General features: G+C 37.3%; 1 protein-coding gene across 4 annotated transcripts in view; it reads left to right on the forward strand.

Moving 5' to 3' along the window:
- LOC131413228 (ubiquitin-conjugating enzyme E2 E2) overlaps positions 1 to 21,721 on the forward strand; it is a 339,406-nt gene that overhangs the window by 56,058 nt on the left and 261,627 nt on the right. The window contains exon 5 of one of the 4 annotated variants that reach the window (XR_009221918.1): positions 4,960 to 5,056. The exons of the other annotated variants lie outside the window; for them this stretch is intronic. The gene's annotated coding sequence lies outside the window, so the exon portion shown is untranslated. The remainder of the gene's footprint in view (positions 1 to 4,959; positions 5,057 to 21,721) is intronic. 4 annotated transcript variants of the gene reach the window in all.

A 21,721-nucleotide genomic window follows, 5' to 3' on the forward strand; every position in this document is an offset into this window, starting at 1 on the left:
GTCCTGTGAAATACAGCAGAGAGATGCCATGTTAGATAAAAGGACTGAAAAGTGTTACTACATTTCAGAGACAGGTCTTCTGTATCTTAGCAAGAACAGCATCAGTGGAGTGTTGCAGAGTAGAAACCCCATTATACTGGGTTCAGGAGTGAGTGCAGGATGAGGAAGTAGCAACTCTCTGTTTAGACTTCTCTTGTAGTTGCAGATTGTAATGGGAAGAAGGAGAGAACCAGAAGCTAGGGGCCCCGGGGTTGAAGAAGTATTTTTGTATGAGGCCTTGAAGAGGCTTGAGACTGTTTATATGCTAAGCAGAAGGAACGAATGGAGAGGGAAAATTGAAGATAAAAAGCAAAGTGATGTTGCAAGGTGCACATAATTGGGACTGGAGGGGATGGCACTCAGATCATTGAGGGTGGCAAATGGCTGAGCTCTACTGAGAGAGAAGTAAGAGCATCTCTTCCACTCCACTCACCCACCCTCCCCAAGTCATACAGAGAAGTACAGATGTGGATAAGGGGTTTAGCCTGGAAAGTGTGGATAAAGTCAGGATGTGAATCAAGAGTGCATGACCTGACTGGAGAGGTGACTGGGACCAGCAGCAGTTCTCTCCTAAATCCTGAAAACCAGAGCTATCTTGGGAGTTATAAATAAGGGGATCTGGGACTGGAAGATGAAATAAGCTAGACAGTGACAGAGAAACCAAGAATCTTAGTGAAAATAAAAATGTATTCCTTTTTGCCACTTCTTCTAGTGGATGATTTTGCTTTTGTACTAGTGGCTCCCTCTGCCTCGGGGGCTTCCTCATCTAGGAATGCAGGTGATGGAGGCGACAGGGAGCTGTTGGTAGGAAGCTGGATTTGCCCCTCTCATATAGGAAATTTGTTTTAGGTGGGGTAATGCATTTGAAACCCACTTGCTGTTGGCATGTAGAGTTAAAAGCTCAAGACTAAAGGCTTTAGAGTGTATGTTGCTGTTGGGGACACATTGAAATAAAGAAATGCTCAGAGACTGAACTGTGTTTATTGGCTGGAAGGGGACATAACCTGTCCAGATCTGTTCTCACCATTCAAAGGGAGAGGATTTCAGGGCTGGGTGAGGGGCAGAGAAGAGAGAGGAAAATGCTTTACTATCATGCAAAAGGCTAGTTAAGAGATTGTCATCTGCTTTGTGCACCAAAGAACAGCTTTTAGTTGATATTTCAACAGAGCAGTGGCAGCTGAAATAGATTGTGCAGGGTGCTAGAGCTCTTTGTGGCCAGACAGCAGAAAGTCCATGGCAATGGAAGCGATAAAGAGAAATCATAGAGGAAGGAAAATGATGTGCAGCTTAATGTGGTGAAGGGCCTAATAGAAAAGAAGGGGGAAATTTTTTCACCCTATTTTTAAGTGAAGAACATGTTTTTCAGGCCCTAGTAGCCCCGAGGAGCCAAGAATCAAGAAATAGGGGTCACAGTAACACCAGGTATTAGGAATTCCTTGAAAGTCTTGGTTTGGAGCCCCTTCCATATAACTGGGGACTCCAGAAATGCCTTGTCCAGGTGCAGGCCTTGAGTGGCTCATGCGTTTACTGTCTGGTAACTACCCCAGCAGCAATGGGCCAGAGAGGTCCCTACTTCTGGGCCCTTGACTCTGGTCAAGACTCCTTTGCCTTTTGCCATTTCTCCTCCAGTGGATGATTTTGCTCCTTGTATCTAGTGGGCTCCCTCTGCCACAAGGTCTCCCTCATCCAGGATGAGGGTCAAGAATCCTCCTCTGCTGGTGCCACCCTCAGTCCACTGTGGTAAGATTGCCTTTGGGTGTAGGGCATGTGCAGGGATGGAGGATTTGTGCAGATAGGGCTTGGTTGAGCCTGTCAGTTGTTCTCCCTGCACTCCTTTCTGCAAGAGCCCCATAGGCCTGGGTTACTTGACACCTCAGGGAGGAGCCTGGAACCAAGGCTTGGGAGTCAGGGGAACCACTCAGTCTGGTTTGCAAACACAGTGGAGCTGAGGCTTAGCCCACCTCTCTGCAGGGCTGATTCTGCTCTCCTCCTAGCCAGGATTTTGTGTGGTTCAGGTATTCTGGCCCTGAAGAGGCTAGGCTGTGATACAAATACCAGCCCAGTATTTGTCTCTGAGCTTTCCGTCTCCATGCCTTGGCAAAAGAAATAGGAAAGAAATGGTTTGCGTAAACGAGCATTACTGGCCTCTGATATTTCCAGCTCCCTCTGTCAGAAAGCTCCCTGTCAACTCTCACTTGTGTGGATATTTGTTTTTAGTTATAATGCTTAATAAGTTTCAGGAATTCATTTAATAGTTTCTCCTAGGTGTGCAGTTGTTTTTCTCAAGCAAATTTAGTTTTCAATCACAAGTCCTAGATTAAGAACAATAATTGTCTAGCATTTATGAAATCTTCCTGACAACTGAACTTGTACCCCTTTTGTTAACAAGCTGTCCCTGATCGGATTTACTTGCATCTTCTCTAACCTGTGATCACATTGGAGAGAACAGACTTTATCTTATTCATTCCTCTATTCCCTATGCTTAGTATTGCAGTAGGCACTCAAAAGTGAATATGATAGCAATAATGAAGAGAAACATGGCCCTTGAGTATCTGGAACTTGTATTCTGATGGGCCTTCAAAAGATAATGAGTGTTAGAGTGTTGGGGGAGGTGTGTGAGAGGGGAGAGTTTTGAAATGGATATATGGGATGGTATATTACTGAGGGTTCTCCAGAGAAACAGAACCAACAGACTGTATATACTACAAAGAGAAAGAGATTTATTATAAGGACTTCGCTCACATGATTATGGAGGCTGGGACTTCCCAAATCTGCAGTCAGCAAGTTAGAGATCAAGGAGAGCCGATGGTATAGTTTCAGTCTGAGTCCAAAGGCCTAGGAATCAGGAGAGCTGATAGCATAAGTTTCAGTCCAAAAGCTGGCAGGTTCAAGACCCAAGAAGAGCTGATGTTTCAGTTTGAGTAGAAGGCAGGGAAAGACTGATGACCTAGTTCAAACAATCAGGCAGGAGTTGCCTCTTACTCCAGGGAGGGTCAGCCTTTTTGTTCTGTTCGGGCCTTGAACTGATTGGATGAGGGCCACCCACATTAGGGAGGACAGTCTGCATTAGTCTGTGATGCAAATGTTAATCTCTTCCAAAAACACCCTTAAATTCACACCCAGAATGGTATTTGACCGAATGTCTGGGCACTTCCCTGGCCTAGTCAAGGTGACACAAAATGAACCATCACTAGTGGTTTACACTTATAAAACAATTTTATAGTATCAGATGTAATACAATAACCTTAAAGTATCATGAAATAAGTGAATGAACTTCTAAAATTGTTGAATTAAGAGTCGTTATTCCACTTTCCAGGATTATTTTCAAGTGAAGTTGACATAGTACATGCTGTTAAAAATGATTCAAACTTGACTGTCTTGGTGATTGAATCATTCTTGTGCAGAAACCCTTTGATACATTGGGAGAAAAAAGTGCTACTGATGAAAGAAGGGAGGTTGAATATTACAGGACAAGGCTGTTGATTTAAAAATTATTTTTTTAAAGCACAGTAGCAGTGAATTGCTATGCTGCTGTATTTTGTGTCCCTACATATGGTGCTGATTTCTGATCTTGGATCATCTTAAAAACCAATGACAGTCTGTGAATGCAAAAATTTAGTGTTTTCTGATAGTCTTTTAAGTTATGAAAACTCTTATTGTTGAAGAAATGCCTTGATTCATTAAGAAAATGATTTTCAGTGTCCATATATTTCTTTGCTTGTATGTTCCATAATTTATCCTTTATCAGTGGAATTCTTTACTTTTAAAAATATTTATGCATTGACTGTTCTTTAAGTATTCTGCATAGCTCTCATTTCTTTACAGTAAATGCTGTGCAGTTAATAAATGGAGTTGAGCTGTGTCAACAGTTTTAATAAATATTGCCTAATTGCCCTTATCTATTCATTCATATAAAGTAAATATTAGTAATAACAGTTAATCTGTATTGAGTACTGGTCAGAACCTGGGCTTATATGGATTAATTTAATTCTCAAAATAACTTTGTGAAGTAGGTATTATTATCACCCGTCAAGAAACAACTGAGTGCCTACTGTGTGCAAAGCACTGTGCTAGGCAGGGGGACTGTAGTAATGAACAAGACAACCATTATTGGTGCCCACATTGTAGAGGAAAAGACTGAGGGTCAGCAATTTCTCTCATTTTATTTAATTGCCAATGTGAAAAAGGCTATAGAAGAGAAATTTAGGCTACTTAGAAAGTGTTTTACACACAGTGTGGAGAGGGGTGGCAAGAAAGAAATTATCTTTGAGAAAACACCTTTGCAGCCTAAGTTAAGATTAGGCAGAGTGGGGGAAGGAAATGTTTTAGGGTGAAGAGGCAGCATGGGTGAAGGTCTTGTAGTGGATAAAAGATGAGGATGTTCTAGAAACTGAAATTAGATGAAGTGTGACTGGAATCCTGAGGTGTCTGGAGAAGAATGCCTCAAGATGAGGCTGGGGCTAGATCACGCAGGGTCTTTTTGGCTGTGTTAAGGATTTTGTTCTTTTTCCTAAGAGCAATGGGAAGCCTTTGAAGTGTTTTAAGTGGAGGAGTCCCAAGAGGATTTACTTTTTAAAAAGAACACTGGCAGGTATTGAACAATGGGTTTGTAATGTATGAAATTTTCTATTGCCGTGTAATTTTCAGCAACCTTTTTATCGTCAGTTTGATCAGTAGAGGTGCTTAAATTTTTAAAGAAGAAACCAAAAACTTAAAAAAGAAATCCATAGTCATGGCATTGAGGAAGGGGAGTTTGAAGGGGTGGCTTGGGGAAGAAGGAAGGGATGATTCAAGGCTTAGAAGTTAGAGAACTCCCAATCCCTTTTTGCCACAATGTCCAGAAGTATTTGAAGTAGAATGTGTTGCCCAGCAGATCCTGATTCATTAAAAATCTGAATTTGAGTTTCTTTCTGTTTATAGTAATGCTTGCCTGCATCCCATCTGATCTCCACAGACCACATCAGAGAGCATGTCACGTAAGGGATTTACTGAAAGATACTGAGGGCTTTGTGGATTGGTAAGACACAGGATGGGGGAGAAAAGTAGAGATAAGCTTATTTTATTTTATTTTTTTTATATTTTATTTTACAGTTTCTTTTCCTTTTTATGTGCCTTGTGATGCCAATGAAAGTAAGACAGCTATCTGGCATGTGCATAGGTTGGTTGTTAAAGAGGCTCCATGATTTTCAATTATTCATTTCCTGTAGACAGCTCCTTCGATAAGTATCTGCCTCCTACTTTTTTCCCTGAGATTTCTTAGAATTGTAGTTCTATAAAAGGTACACTTCATTTATTCTAACTTTTGCTTTTAAGTTTTAGTTTCAAGAAACAATCCTTTTAAAACTCAATACTAGAAAACTGTACTGCTCTTGAGTAAGTTAAAAATAATTTTTAACAGAAGAATTTTAATATATAAGCTAGGGAGAGGTTAATTTCCATCAGCGTAGAACTCCCTTTCATTTACCTTCTTTGAATCTTTTCATGACCTCAGAAGGAAAAAAAGGTAGAAACTTTGCAAAAACATTAATATATTTCATAATGTTTCTGCCTTCTAAAATATATTGTATGAATCCAGTCTTATAGTGTGATCGTAGCACAGAAGTGTGTTCAAATAATCATGCTACTTTTTCCTTTGATTTCTCAGAGTTAAGCTTGAGTGCAGCAAAGCTATAAGAATCAGAAGTAGAGAATATGGTTTGTGTTTTGAGGTCTTTAAGTCATTATGAACAAAAATAAAATAGAAAGTTATCTCAGGATAGTATCTTGGGATACTATTTTACATTGTGAGTATTCATACTTTTGTTTGTTTTTATTTCTAATCATGGCTGTGATTTTGAGATTATTTCATTATATAAACAAGGATTGATAAAAGGAAATAGCTCATCATAGTATTAATATTTTAACAGAATAATTTTTTTTGTACCTGCCTAAGGAAGGAAGAGAATAAAGAGGTTTTTTTTTTTTCCTTTCTTTCATTCTTTGAAACCAAGCACAATAAAACTGAGCTAATTTAAGCAGTTGCAGTGTTCTGGGAAAACAAAGGCTTTGGTGTACATGCTTTTGATAGCAGACATTGTGACCATATCATGTATGCTTTCTTAATAATGTCTGACATTATCAGATTGATTAACTCAGCAGGGGGCCTAATCAGATTTAACTATGGTTGGCAGCTGTACACTAGAAGAAAAATAATACAGAGTGGAAATAAAATTAGTTTTTTTAATAAGCTGTATTAAGTACAAAACTAAAAAATATATCAAAAGTGTTCATTATTTCACAGTAACATGTAAAACAATTGTATTCAGACAGTAGCCTTCTCAAATCCATGCTGACTTTATATTTTCGGAGATTGGCTACTGTCAGAAGCTGGACGTGCTGATAATAAGATTTTCATTTGATAATTGATGGTGTGGGTTTCGGGCAGTTATGATTTCCTGCAGGCTTCAAAGGTCCACACTTGTATCGTATATTTTGTTTATTGTGTGAACCTCATAGACTGTCCAGCCCATCTAAGAACTGGAACCAAAACCACTGCTTGCTTTTTCTAAGATCAGCATAAATATTGCTCTAAGAAATTCGTCATTGCAAAAGTAATTATTTTCCTCCTTGCTTTATAAAAGTATAATGATGAAAAGTTAATACATGATAAATAAGAAAAAGTCTTAAATCGAGTTGCGATTAATTCTGATTCTGCTATTATCTATAGCCTGAGCCTTAGAGTTTAATTGGATCTATCCACAAGAGTTCAATGACTGCCTACTATGTGCAGCCCATTCAGGGCTCTACATTTTGACCAAAACAGCAAACTTACTGGCCTCATTCAAAGCACTGTTTTGGTGTGCTGAGAATCTCTATTGAGGATAACAGTCATTAATTAAGTTTAAAGGACTAATTTTCAACTATTGAGCAATAGGCATGACAAAAACAGTCTGAATTTCTAAATTGTGTTGCATAAAGTGTATGTACAGAATTTTCTGTTCTGCTGGGTGTGACACCCAGCTTTTTAGTCAGTGTTCTAAAGCTGTTGAGCTAATAAAACTTTAAGTGAATTTTCAAATATTATCCAGTCAGATGTTATCATTTGGAATTAAGGTAACAAAACAGCTGATAAGTGAGTGGAAAGGTATGCAAATCATACAGAGCAATTTTCACCTTCTGGGAAAAGAATAACTATTTCAGAGAAAATTTTCCAAATAAACATGCATTAAAGTGGACTTAGATGCCTTGTATTTTAACACATAATCATGTTATATGCATGTATGAGAAATAATATATATTAAATTTCTCATGTTGCTTAAGATTTCTAACTTAAATAGTACGGTGTCATGACTAGTTTGAATCCAGAAAATTAAATATACTTAATTTAGGAAAAAGGAGCAATTTATGTCATTTTAAGGTACAGTAGCCCCTAACAGGTCCTTATTGTAAGAGAATATAATTTTTAAAGATTTGATAAGTTCCTGAATATATTAAATTAGATAACTTACTCAAACTTAACTTTAACTATAATCTTGTGGATAAGAATGAGAGTAAAAGTATTCTGGATCCAGGAGGTGTTATTTTGAGGAGTTTTAAGTGCCAGTAAACAGCAGCCTCTAATAAACATGTCTATTTAGCTGTCACTGTAGCTTTATTTTAATGTATAATATGTCTAGGATATGTTATAGGTACACAGAAGCATTTATTGAATTAAATATATGCTTTCTAGATAACTTTCAAAAGATACTGAGCAATTGTTTAACTACACTAAATTATAAACAGTAATCAAGTGACCAATATTGATTTGTGAAATCTGAAACTAATTTAGAATAAAAAGAATTGATTTGTGGTAGAATTCAGCAGTAAATTTTGCATAAATATACTATTAAAACCTAAATTGCCAAAGCCCTAGCAGTATAGAACCAGACATAGCAATATTGGATATGATTTATGACTCTCTGATAGTTTATTTAAACAGATGTTTGCATGTTCGTTTTGTGATTTTTTTTTTAATCGTGATAAATCATTCAGTATACTAAATTGTCACTTTTTAATGTTATTAGAATTTACATACACTTTATTGATCAGATCTGGAGTCATTGTGTAAGTTTTTAAAGGTAAGAGTTTTGGTAGAATAAACTCACCATTTAACTTATTTATTTTTATAAACATGCGTTTAAAACAATTGTCATTTTTTAAGCCAGAAAGAGAAAGACAGACACTGTATGATCTCACTCATATGTGGAATATAAACCAACACATGGACAGAGAAAACTGTACTGTGGTTACCAGGGGCAGTGGGCTTGGGGGGTGGGCACAAGGGGTGAAGGGAGTCATATATATGGTGATGGACAAACAAATGCACAACCCAAAATTTCACAATGTTAAAAACCATTAAAACATCAATTAAAAAAAAAAACAATTGTCATTTTTAATAATTGTACCATTCTTTAATTTTCAGGTAATAAATTGACAGATTCCGTCCAATAGTTGAGGTATGATTTCAGGAAACGCTTACCCTTCTCTCTTCAGTACTTCTATGACCGTTCATTCACTGATGCTTAAAATCACTTAATAGTCGATAATGCTTTTCATTCACCTATTAGAAGGCCATACATGCAGATAATTCTGGGAGAGAAAACTTGTTTGGCTTATTACCACATTAAGATTCAAATCACTGATACCAAATTCTTTTCTTAGGCAGCTTTGATAGAGGAGAGAACACAACGGAATAGGAAGGGGCTTGTAGCAAAGGTAGGCCATGGGTACCAAAGATAAATAACCTATTTTAAAGTTTTGCCAAGGGTCGTCCTTGTGATTAAGTCCCTTAAACAGTTTTGGGCCGGCCCGGTGGCTTAGCGGTTGGGTGCGCGCGCTCTGCCGCTGGCGGCCCGGGTTCGGATCCCGGGTGCGCAGCGACGCACCGCTTCTCAGGCCACGCTGTGGCCGCGTCCCACATGCAGCAACTAGAAGGATGTGCAGCTATGACATGCAACTATCTACTGGGGCTTTGGGGGGAAAATAAATAAATAAATAAAATCTTAAAAACACAAAAAAAGGTCCCTTAAACAGTTTTGGAAAGTGTTTTTATTAACCCTCTGATTCAGCTCTTTCTGGTATTCAGAATTGCACCCCCTAAGTGTAATTTGTTAATGGTGAGAATTTTGATAGTACTAATATTCTTTGGGAAATATAAGTTTTGTGCCTATACCGTAGTCCCCCTAACCCCTATAGTGAAGAGCTAATATGGATCAGGATCACATTGGTGCCACTTTTTTTTTTTTTTTTTTTTTTTTTTTTTTTTTTTTTTTTGTGAGGAGATCAGCCCTGAGCTAACACCCGCCAATCCTCCTCCTTTTTTGCTGAGGAAGACGGCCCTGGGCTAACATCTGTGCCTATCTTCCTCCACTTTATATGGGACGCCGCCACAGCATGGCTTACCAAGCAGTGCGTCGGTGCGCGCCCGGGATCCGAACCAGCGAACCCCAGGCCGCCGCAGCGGAGCGCGCGCACTCAACCGCTTGAGCCACCGGGCCGGCCACATTGGTGCCACTTTTAACTGGGAAGTTTTGAGGGCTTATGGATGGGACTGGACATGGGTACAGTATCTCTTTGGTCCTTCTTTGTTTCACATTTTACACTTTTTTCTTCCCATCTGTAGTCGGCAGTTGACAAGTGTCGAGGTTGCCATTTACTTGAGAAGCCTCTTGACCCAACAGCAGCCCTGATGACCCAGATGTCTTACTCACTTAGAAATGGTGCCTTCTTTTAGTGGCACTTGCCATAATTGTCCTAACACTGTTTGACCTGTAACATACTCCTTGGGCTCAGTAAATATTTGTTTAGTAAAGGAATGAATACTGGAGACTCAACTTCTCTGTGTCTGCTTCTTATTCTCCTTTTCTGTTTTTACTGATTCTGCTTTTTTCCACTCATGTTACCTTCTCTCGTGTCACATTCAAAATTCCCATGGAGGGTCGGGTCGGTCAGTCACTATCCATTCTGGGGTTGACCAGATGGCAGAGTTCTCATACCAGCTATCACTGAGACCCTCAGTTTTTCTTCTGTTCAACCTTCAACAGGTTGCCTTTGACTGGGGTGTGGAGTCCTATTTTAATTGGCTGTGGTTTGGGTAAATGGCTTGCCTAACTTAGAGCTTGAGGAATTAATCGCTCTTGGGTGGGCAGGGATTACTGATTGGCTGTTAGTAGAGTTTAAATGGAAAAAATGTATTTTATCTTCCAAACATACTAGTTGTACGTTAACTCAGAAACATTAGTTTTTATGGGGGATATATTATATAGAAAGCACGTATACTTGTATTATGAAAGTTAAAACTTATAATGAAAAAGTTGTATTTTTGTCTAGAGGAAGAATTTTTGAAGATTTCATATTTATTTTAAGTATATCTTCTTACATCCATGTACATTTTAAGTATACCTATATATCCATACTTAGGATAAGTCTACTTATATACTTATAAGTCTATCTCCTTATATTTATCATGAGATGCCTTCATGATATTAAAAAAATACATTTGTGGTCCAACATTAGTAAAGCTAAATACTTTAGGAAGTCACATCTGTTTTTCTTAAATTTTCTATAATTTATTTTTAATGTTAAGAATAAATAACCAGAAAATCTTGTGAATAGAACTTTCTGTTTCTGAAAATTACATTAAGCAGTAGCATTAGAAATCTATTAAATCCCTTATAAATCTATGGAATACAAAACAGTTTGAGTTATTTTTATTGAAGAAGTAGATATAGGCCAGATTTTCAAAGCTAGGTTTATTGTTTATTAATGAAGTAAAATATCAGCTGCCATTTATTGAATACTTTCTTTGTGCCACAAATACTTTGGATGTAATTTTAATTCAGTCTTCAAAGTGGTCGTGAAAGATTAAGGGGATTATTTAAATAACACAGATGAAACTCAGGTTTCGGGATTTGGTCACTTGCTCTCAAATCTTTATAACTAGCAAGGGAGAAGAGCTGAGACTTGAACTCATCTCTATCTAATTCCAAAGCCCAGGCCTTTCCTCTATGCTGTATTTAATTTCTGCTGTCCTATACAAATGACTACGTTGCAGTGAATGAAATAAATAGTATGCTGGTTGGAGCGTCTGGGGAATTTTTTTATTACATTGCATTTTGTGAGCTTCCATCCAGGTCCTTCTGTCATCCATGTGTAGTTGGCAGTGGATGAATGTTCATTGTAACGGATTAAATGTAACCATTACTCTAATCACACAGGCTTACCTTCTAATGTAATTATGTATCAACTTCTATTCTGTTGTGAACAGTTTTCTTTGCTGTTCTCGCACCAGATTATAATTTTAATATAAGCAAAGCACACACCTATAAAATTGTCATGTCGATAGCCGATAAATTTATAGGGCCTTTTATAGTAGGTAATATCCCCAGTTTGAGTTCAAGTTGTAAATAAAATTTGCTTAGTATGCTTTACAGTAATACTGTATTTCATTATCCCAAGCCTTGTATTCTGCAGTGTGAAATTTAGTTTTATCAAACTCTTTCAGGATGAACATTCTATTTTTATATGCCAACAAAAATGATTTGAAAATTAAAGTGAAGTTAAAGAAGTACAGTCAGTATACTGTCAGAAGTAGAGAATATAAAATTAACTGGGTTCAGCTTGTTATACTAAACACATATTACATAATAATTTATAGAAGCCTTGATTGAAAAAACGCAACAGTGAATTAATTTGGTAATGAACTATGTTAATTTGTAGAGAAAAGGCTCAGATCGGGATGACATTTGGAGCTGTAAGACAGTGACATAAGTATATCAGAATAGGCAGAATTTGGAGAGGGCTGAGGTTTGTGTTTTATCAGATTGAATGGTAGAGGCCAAGTGATTCCAGAGATACATCTCAGACTGTTCAGGACAGCTAGAACAGGATGATTTTTGTCATAAAAACTGTTATCCAAAGAGAAGTTAATAAATGCTACCCTCCTCCATGCGCCCTTGAATGCAGATTAATAGATGATGTTCCAAAGTGTCCCCAAGACAACCAATAAAATTTATTCTTTCTAGAAAAAGTAGAACTAGTTACTTTGCAGATGAAACTCAGGCTTTGAAAAATGGTCACTTGCTCTCAAAAAATTTGTAACTGGCAAGGGGAGAGAGTTATTGAACCCACCCCCATCTCATTCCAAAGCCCATGCTCTTTCCTCTATGTTGTGTGGGACTTAAAGCAAATGCCAAATCATGCAAATTTGCAAGATTTAGAAAACCTCAGATCAGTGGTTCTCAGAGTGTAGTCTCCAGACCAGCAGCATTAAGTGTCACCTGGGAGCTTTTTAGAAGTGCATATGATCAGGCCCTACCTCATATCCACTGAGACAGAAGCTCTGGGAGTGGGGCCAGCAGTCTGCTGTAACAGGCCCTCCTGGTGATTCTGATGCAAACTAGAAGCTTCAGAATCATTTCCTTAGGTATCTGCAATTTGAAGCCTCAAGAACACATGTAAGAGAGGCTCTGTACAATGTAGGGCTTTTCCTACTTAGAGCTGTGTTAGAGATAAACCCATTTTGTGACTAGTTGATTATAATTCAGGTATAAGCCTGAATTAACAACACTTTACTCCAATTCTAATCCTCTGTAGGGAGAATTTTTTAAAAACAATCCAAATACTAAATTTGGTCAGAAATTGGTTGATCTGGTTTACTGTGTTTTAAAATAGCCACCAGCCATAATGTTTCTATTCTAGACTTACCCATGTTGAGGGAATTAGAATTTGGGTAAGAACTACATAATATTTATATTATTCAAAGAAACAGACCATTTTTTTTTTTGCATTAAAGAGAAGGTACAATATGTAATTTTAATGAATTATATGGGATTTTAAAAATAATCTCTTGGCCTTATTTTTGCTCATAAAATATTTGGACAGTTTATCAAGAGATTTTGCTTATAGTATAAGGTGATTTTCTTCTTTTCCAATGGTTCAGTAAAGAATCTTTGAACTGACTTGGTATGTGATGTTATTAAGGAATTATTATACATTTGAGTATGTGTGTGTAAGAGACGGGACAATACTCTGGGTATGTTTATTAGGGGGAATATTTGCTTTTAAAGATAAGGCATAATTTTATTTATTAATATGTCGATCTGTATCTGGGATTTGCTTTAAAATAATTGGAGTGGGGGTAATGAGAGTTAATACATGGGAGTAGAGTGGAAACGGTCAATCATGAGTTGATAATTGTTAAAGGTGAATGAGGGGTGCTGTGGTTTGAATGTTTGTGCACACCGCCCCCCCCCCTTCATATGTTAGAATCCTAATGCCTGATGTGAGGTATTAGGAGGTGGGGCCTTTGGGAGATGTGCTGGTTATGAGGGTGGAGCCCTCATGAATGGGATTAATGCTTTTATAAAAGAGACCCCACAGAGCTCCCTAGCCCCTTCCACATGTGAGGACACAGCAAGAAGGCCCCAGGTATGATCTTGGACTTACCAGCCTCCTGAACTGTGAGAAATAAATTTCTGTCATTTATAAGCCACCCAGTTTGTGGTATTTGTTATAGCAGCCTGAAGGAACTAAGATAAGGGGTATATAAGAGTATACTCTTCTGTCCAAACGTATGCTTGTAATCTTTTATAATGTGAAGTTGGAAAGGGAAAAAACCAACAATTATACTAGCTCAGCACCATCCTCACAGTGAAGGTTTCTTACTTTGGCTGACATTCCTGGCACACATATCTTAGTATAATGTTAAAAGAAAACTTTTCTGAGCAAAAAGCAGTTTGACACATTGCCACTTCCAGGTGTAATTTTTCCATGTGATGTGTGAATAGGAATTCACAAACAAAAGCAAATCAGGAGGAAAAACTCTTAAAAATATCGCTTTAAAATACCATACTATGTTACCATAAATGATAAAATAGGGTGTATTTCAACACCCTGTGTTTAGAAAATCTTTTTGATTATTTTTATGATTCTCCTTTATAGTTTTAAATATACACATTAGCTGAATACCATGGTACTTTAAATGCTTGCTATTTACTTTTAAAATGTCCAAGTGTTTCTTAATACTTAGTTAAACTTATGAAACTGTAAAGAAATGACATGTGCAAATGACATTACAGTTAAAGCCTTTCATTATCAAATCGTAATAAGTTGTTTTATTTTAAATTTCTATTTTAGGAATATATAGTTCTGAAAAAGTGATTTTCCTTAATGTGATAAAATTTTTCCTTAAAATACACTTGTACTTTTGCATAAAGATGATTGATAGACTGTTTAAAATAATTTCTCTTATGGTGTGTGTGTATGTGTGTATTCAAAATTGACTAAAGAGGACTCATTTGAAACATTTCTGAAGGAAAGTTTGAGTTCACAAAAGGTTGAATATAAAAGACATTTTAAGTGAGTAATTAAACCACTCAATGAAAGGTGGGTTTTAGAACATATACATAAGAATGATTTTGTCACAACAAAATCCAAATACGTATTTACTCTGCTGAGCCGTTAGATTGGTAACTACAAGGTAGTAGCTGCTGTATCTAGTTAGGTCAGTACAGTAAATGAGGGAACACTTAAATTAGATTGTGGGCCATTTCTTGAAGCTATCCTGGCCATATGGGGCCCAAAGTTTGCTCTCTCTGCTAGTCTAGATCACTGTTTCTCGGACTTGAATGTAGGTAAGAATCACCTGGAGATCTTGTTAAAAATGCAGACTTTGTTTTTAGTAGGTCTGGTATGGGGCCTGAGATAGTGCATTTCTAACAGGTTCCCAGATAATTCCAGTGTAGGTCAAGGGACTGCTCTTTGAATAGCCAAGGACAGTTGTGATTTAGAATTTAAAATCTCAGATAAAATATGATTATAGACAATATATTTACACTGACTTTAAAACACTTCAAATTTTATTATTTTCTTGGGTTCAGAAAATGTTGTTTGCTTAGGGATGCTGTTAGCCTCTACAATACCTTTTGCTGATGAGTTGCTAATGCTCCTTGAGGTAGATGCATAGCTTGGCCAGGTGAGAGGCCTTGGTGAGTTGGAAAAAGATGCCTTCCCTAGGTAGATGCGGCCCTGTGCATGTAGGACTTGAACTTGAGCCCTCACTTACTCCCTAGGCTAGGAGCCTTTGTGCAGTATACAGACTTACAAATTACTGGTTGATTCTGCCTTGTTTAACCTCTGAGTACAAAATTATAGAATAGTATGAAAAGACATTTAAAATGATTATTATAATGGTAACAAAATCAACTGCTCAAAAAGTGTGTAAGCAAAGCAAGAAATCTTATCTCTTGATATGTTGTTGTAATAGGACTTTTCTCCACAATTTTTGTTTTTACAGCATTTTTTTTTCTTTTTCTTTTTTTTTTTTTTTTGTGAGGAAGATCAGCCCCGAGCTAACATCCATGCTAATCCTCCTCTTTCTGCTGAGGAAGACTGGCCCTGAGCTCACATCTATTGCCAATCCTCCTCCTTTTTTTTTCCCCCCAAAGCCCCAGTAGATAGTTGTATGTCATAGTTGCACATCCTTCTAGTTGCTATATGTGGGACGCGGCCTCAGCATGGCTGGAGAAGTGGTGCGTCGGTGCGCGCCCGGGATCCGAACCCCCGGCCGCCGGTAGCGGAGCGCATGCACTTAACCGCTAAGCCACGGGGCCAGCCCTCTCCGCAATTTTAATATGCTTGCTTTAAAAAAAATAATATTGCTGTATACTCAGTAGATTAACTAAAATACAGAGAACATATACAAGCAACATACTGTTGACCACGTTAACTTAGAAAATAGCCATATCCATAGGTTAGCAGTCCAGGGGAGTGGTTCCCAGATTTGTGGTATTGGGCAAAATGAGAAAAATAAGGGAATGTAATGAGATTTTCATATTTATAAACTTATTCTGTTGAAGGGACTGGTTGTTATTAATTATTATTTTTGGTGTTGAAGTGTCTTCTTTGTGAAACAATGTTGGTACTATATTAGAGTAATATTTTTGCATGTGTGCTTGTGTGCAGGCATGCATACCCATGCTACTTTGTTCCTGGCCTTTTTTCAAAAGAAGATACAACTTCTCTTCCTGGTCTTTAACAAAGAAGAGGAATACCAAGGCTGAGCCTGGTAGAATTTGGAAGTAGATAAAATGATAGTATTCTTTTACTTCTCTTACCAGAGACTCTCTCACCTGTCTCCTGGGTGCCTCATAAATAATTACCAACAATTGTATTTGTTGCAATACTTCATGAAAATTCACCTCCTCCTGGGAACAATCCAGGCCTTCTGAATAACCTCTTGCTACTTAGAGCAGCATGGTGGTTAGGAGCTTGAAGTAGACTGTTCCTGCTCTGCTGCTTAATGGCTGTGTAGCTGTTACATAACCTTGACAAAGCTGTGTAACTTATTTGTGCCTCTTTTTATTCATATTTAAAATTAGGATAATAGCACATCTCTCATGTGGTAGTTGTGATTATTAAACATTTGGCACAGTGCCAGTAACATAAAACGCACTCAGCTGCTTTATTGTCCTCATCCTAATTTCACTTGTTGCATGGAAAGCAACAGATTAAACTAAATAAAAATTCACACCCCCACCCCAATTCTGTTTCAGTTTCTCTGTGTTTGATGAGCTTTCTAGATGATTCTTCTGTTTAAAACCTTACCCTGTGTTATGTTTAATACATAATATATAGGAAAGATCATTTCGTAGTGACCTTCAGCTCGGACCTGTTTTAGTCACTAAGGATGGATTATGTGTAGTCATGCACATGAAAGGGCAGGGATCTTGTTCATTTTGTCTAACGCTGTATCTGCAGTGCCTAACATAGTGTCTTGAATGTGTAGTCAAACCTCATCATTTTATGAAATAACATAGACTTTAAAAAAAAAAAATGAGAGCAAACAGTGGTTCCAGATGTGTTACAGAGAAACTTTAAGGGTGAATTCACTGAAGTGTGAGAAATTAATTGACTATATTTTTCCCATGGTTTATTAGAAAAAGATCGAATGAGCTTTAGAGTAAGACTAACAACTGTCATGGCAGTCTTCTCTCCCTTTATTTTGATGTTATTTATTTATTTATTTTTCCCCCAAAGCCCCAGTAGATAGTTGTATGTCATAGCTGCACATCCTTCTAGTTGCTGTATGTGGGACGCGACCTCAGCATGGCCAGAGTGCGACGCCTGGGATCTGAACCCCGCCCGTCAGCAGCGGAGCGCGCGCACTTAACTGCTAAGCCACGGGGCGGGCCCTCTCCCTTTATTTTGACTTTAGAACAGTCTGTTTTTCCTTTTATTAAGAAGTTAAGTAGGAAATGTACTTTCTTTTATTCTTCTTATTCTCTAGTATAAATTTTCTTTTTTTATTCAAGTTTAGCAATCATACTTTTGAATTAAGAAACATAGTTCTTAGGCAGTGAAGATGCTCATAAGTATAATCTATAAAGTAGAAACATGTTTTGTTTACCTTGAATAATTTATTAGGGCATTGAATAAAAATGCTAAGAAAATAATAGTTCCACAGAATAGTTATGCAGTGATCTTATTTCTGAGGGAAAAGTTTTCAACTATATGTTTCTAGAAAAAAAATCTAAATGTCCTTGGTAGAACTTAAATTATTCACAGCATAAAGATAGATATAAAGCAGTTCTTACTGAGCCGTAATGATAAATCAGTGTCTGGTTAAACTAGGTAAACACTGCTATTTAGTATATGCTTTTTCGTGATGTAATTTGTATGTATGGCCAACTAGTTTTATAAGAGTAGATTATTTGACATAGGTTTATTGATGAGAAATCTTGATTTCCAGTTGGTGTGATGTTATCTTCTACCTTCCTTGATTACCATCTTAAGATTATTCTACCAAAAATGAAAAGATAATAGAGAAATGACTTATCTGATTTCCATTTCTCTTTGTCATCCATGTGTTAAGTTCAGAATTTAGGCGATTTGTTGTAGCTTTTTATTTCATCATTATTTGCTCTAAAGATATTCTATTCAATTTTGTTATAACCAAAAATATAATGAGGCAGGTAATTATTGTCTTTGTCTAAAAAATTATTCTCTAAAGCCAATCACTGCTGAATACAGAAACTTGATTGTTTCTGTGTGCCTGAGACTAAGTCTAAAACCACTTCTCCCAGCTTCCTCCTCTTACTGTTTTCTTTTTAAATATATGTAAATATCTGCAGTTAAAAAAAAATCATCTTAAACCTATTTACATATAATATCCATCTCTCTTTGGTTGTTTTTGCCGTTTTCTCTAGCCTTTTTCAAATTCATCCACTGTGGAATGGATTATACAGATAGGCTGAATCTGCTGTCAGAGGTTGTCAATAACCTCCTCCTTGCTAAATTCTAGTGTCCACCTTTGCTCACTGAAATCATCTCCTCCCTTGATTTCTGCAGTGCTGTGCTTTTCTCTGATACTTCTTTCTTGCTCCCTTTGCTGGTTTCTTTTCATGCCTCCAAGTATTTTCTAAATCTGAGGCCTGAATCCTCTGCTTCTGTTTTAGGATTATAAATTCCCGAAGTGAGGTGAAGGGATGAATGGGCCAAGTAGGGACATAACTACAGTTATGTATTGCATAAGGACGTTTTGGTCAACAATGGACCGCATATACAATGGTGGTCCTATAAGATTAGTACTATAAAGCCTAGATGTGTAGTAGGCTATGCCATCTAGGTTTGTTTAAGTACACTCTATGATGTTTGCACAATGACAAAATCACCTAATGACACATTTCTCAGAACGTATGCCTGTTGTTAAGTGATATGTAACTGTAATAAGAAAGCAGATCCCTGTCCAAAGGGAACACCACTGTTTGGCTCTAGCTTACTTTCACGTGGGAGAAAAAAGGTTTACTGTAATCAGATCTAATTAATTGAGAAGTGTGGGAAGTCTAAATTTTTATGTGAAATATTCCAGATTTTGAGTGTTGGCAATTAATCGAAGTTTGGGAATACACATATGAGAGGGAGTTGGCACAATACTCTGGTTGGAAAAGGGTTTATGTAGCTTGTACACTGCACAGGCTTTGGATGTATAGCCTACATTATAATATGTACCACTCGTACTACAATAAGGAGTGGTCCTAGGGATTTCCTTAAAGCTGTATTTTCACAGCAAGTGCACATTTTGTATTTTGAATATATATAGTTTGGGGGTACCATGGAGGAAAGGTTGATAGAGATGATGGGAGTAAATGTCCCCCAAGCCACTCTTCCTGCCACAAGTGTTGGAAGCTGATTGTTTTTTTTCCCCCAAAAACTGCAGTCCAACAAACATGACTATGGACCTCTAATTTGTGACGTCTGCTCTGAATCTTGGAGAGCTCATATGTTCTCATAGCTTCAAACATTTCTAAATAGAAGGTAGAGAACTAAATTCTGTTTCCTTTTCAAGAAAGTTTTAGCTGATGACTTGGGAGTCATAATTCTTTGGCTGTCAGTTGGCTCATCTTTGAATTGAAGGCAAGTACTTATCTTCCTAAAAGTGATAGGGCCAACTCTGCTCAAGGGCCTTTCCAGTTCTAAAATTTATGATTCTGTTGTTCTAAATCTCTATTTCTTGTCTGGCCTGTCTCACTAGTTCTCATGTTATGTTTCTAACCACTTCTGAAACAGTTCATTACTTTAGTGTTTTTTTCCTTCACCAGCTTAAAATTAGCATGTCTCAGATTGAACTCATCTTTCTTCTCAATCTAGTTTCTTTGTCTTTAATCATTTTCCGATAATTCAGACTTGTGAAAAGTTGCTGGCTCATGTCTGTCCATCCTCTAGGCCTCTGGTCCAGGACTTCCTGAGATCTGGCAGCCAGATTTGCTCTCTAGCTTATCTCCATGACTCTAGTCTCTCTGTGTCCCAGTCCATGGTGTCCCTTTCGGCCATTTCCACACTGCTATAAACTATAAACATAACTCTGACCACACTACTTCTCTGTTTGAAAACCCCAGTCGTTCTGATTAGGAACTTGCTAAAAATGTTTCTCTTTTAGATTTCCAAAGACCTATGATCTTGCTCTTACCCTATCCAACCATATTTCCCACTATGAAGTAGTTATTACTCATTACTCCAAGTTAGGAAGATGCTTTATTGCCAATTATATCTCCTGTTTTTATTTCTTGCTATTTCTCCACTACTGAAATATCTTTGTCTTTTTACTCCTCACACATCCTTAACAGCTCAGTTTCATGCCTTCTAGGGAATCTTTTCTAGTGACCCTAGCTCATACTGACTTCTTTCTTTGAATTTCTATTACACCAAATGAGGGCTGCATTGGTTATCACTTAAAATCTTAAGATACTTTTAGAGCTGGACACTATCTTAGAGAACAGCTAGTCATCTCTGCATTTTATAAATGATAGAAAATTTGTCACTTGTCTTTGATCATATTAGTTAATAATAGAGCCCAAACCAGACTTCTCACCTAACTTCCTCCATAGCTCAGCTGAGGTAGTGTGAAAGCAGCCATAGACAAGACTGAAACTAATGAGTGTGGCTGTATTCCAATAAAACTTGACCAGAAACAGGCTGCAAGCCTGATTTGGCTCGTGCACCCTAGTTTGCCAACCCATTCTAGAGTATCGCTAACAACTGCCCTAGCAAATTTTTCTCTTTTTGTGTTGGTTTTATAACCAACACGTTTAAAAACACATACACACATTAAGATAAACAAAACTAACTTTTATTTAGAAGCATCATCAGATAAAGAAGGAAGTGTAATATATTTTTTATTATCAGGTATAAATTTCCATGTTTAATTCAACTTTAGAAGTCATACAATAATGTTTCTTTTCAATTGAGAAACAGTGCTTTTAGGTAATAAGGAAGCTTTTAAGTATAATCTATATAGTAGACACATGTTCTACATGAATGTGGCGTGATGCCTTGCTAATGACTAGTGTAACTAGTCTTTGGAACATAACTTTAAATAATGTGGGAACGTGATTTAAATTGGAACAGCACTTTAAATCTGCAGAATTATTGTTTTTCTCCTATTCTGGATACTTGGAATGAAACAGAGGTAAAGTTACTGAACCAGGGTCACGACAGGTTATTATAAGAGCTAGAAGTAGAACTGAGTAGCTGAGTCTACTTATGTCTGTTTAGGTATAATTAGATTCTAACCACTCTTGGCCATTAAGATTCCCATGGCTCTTTTCATAGGAATTAGACTGTTAACCTTGTTGCCCTGGCCAGATCCCAACCAATGTAATTATGTTTTTAGTTTTACCTGAATTCCCTCTGTGGAATGTGATTATTTGAGCTAGATTTTAGCCAGTGCACTTGGGCTTAGCGTACGTACTCTAAAGGGGTCTTCTTCATTCCTAGACTATTGGATAATTTCATTTCTACTGTTCAACGGTTTTTACTACTACTACTATCCTCCATGGAAGAATTGGCATTTATGTTCAGTGTAGTATATATTTGATTTCACTGTTTACTTTGTATAAGAATAAAACTGACCGTGGCGGGTCAGTTTTGACCTTGGGTAGGTCAAAGATGTAAGTATGATGAAATTGTAGGAAAAAGGATAAATATTTTCAGATAAAGATACTGGAATCAATCTTAATAAACATAGAGACTGGGCTGGCCCCGTGGTGTAGTGGTTAAGTTCAGTGCACTCTGCTTTGGTGGCCCAGGTTCGCAGGGTCACATCCCAGGCATGGACCTACACCACTCATCAGCCATGCTGAGGTGGTGACCCACATACAAAACAGAG

Source organism: Diceros bicornis, chromosome 2 (assembly GCF_020826845.1).
Source record: "Diceros bicornis minor isolate mBicDic1 chromosome 2, mDicBic1.mat.cur, whole genome shotgun sequence".
NCBI lineage: Eukaryota > Metazoa > Chordata > Mammalia > Perissodactyla > Rhinocerotidae > Diceros > Diceros bicornis.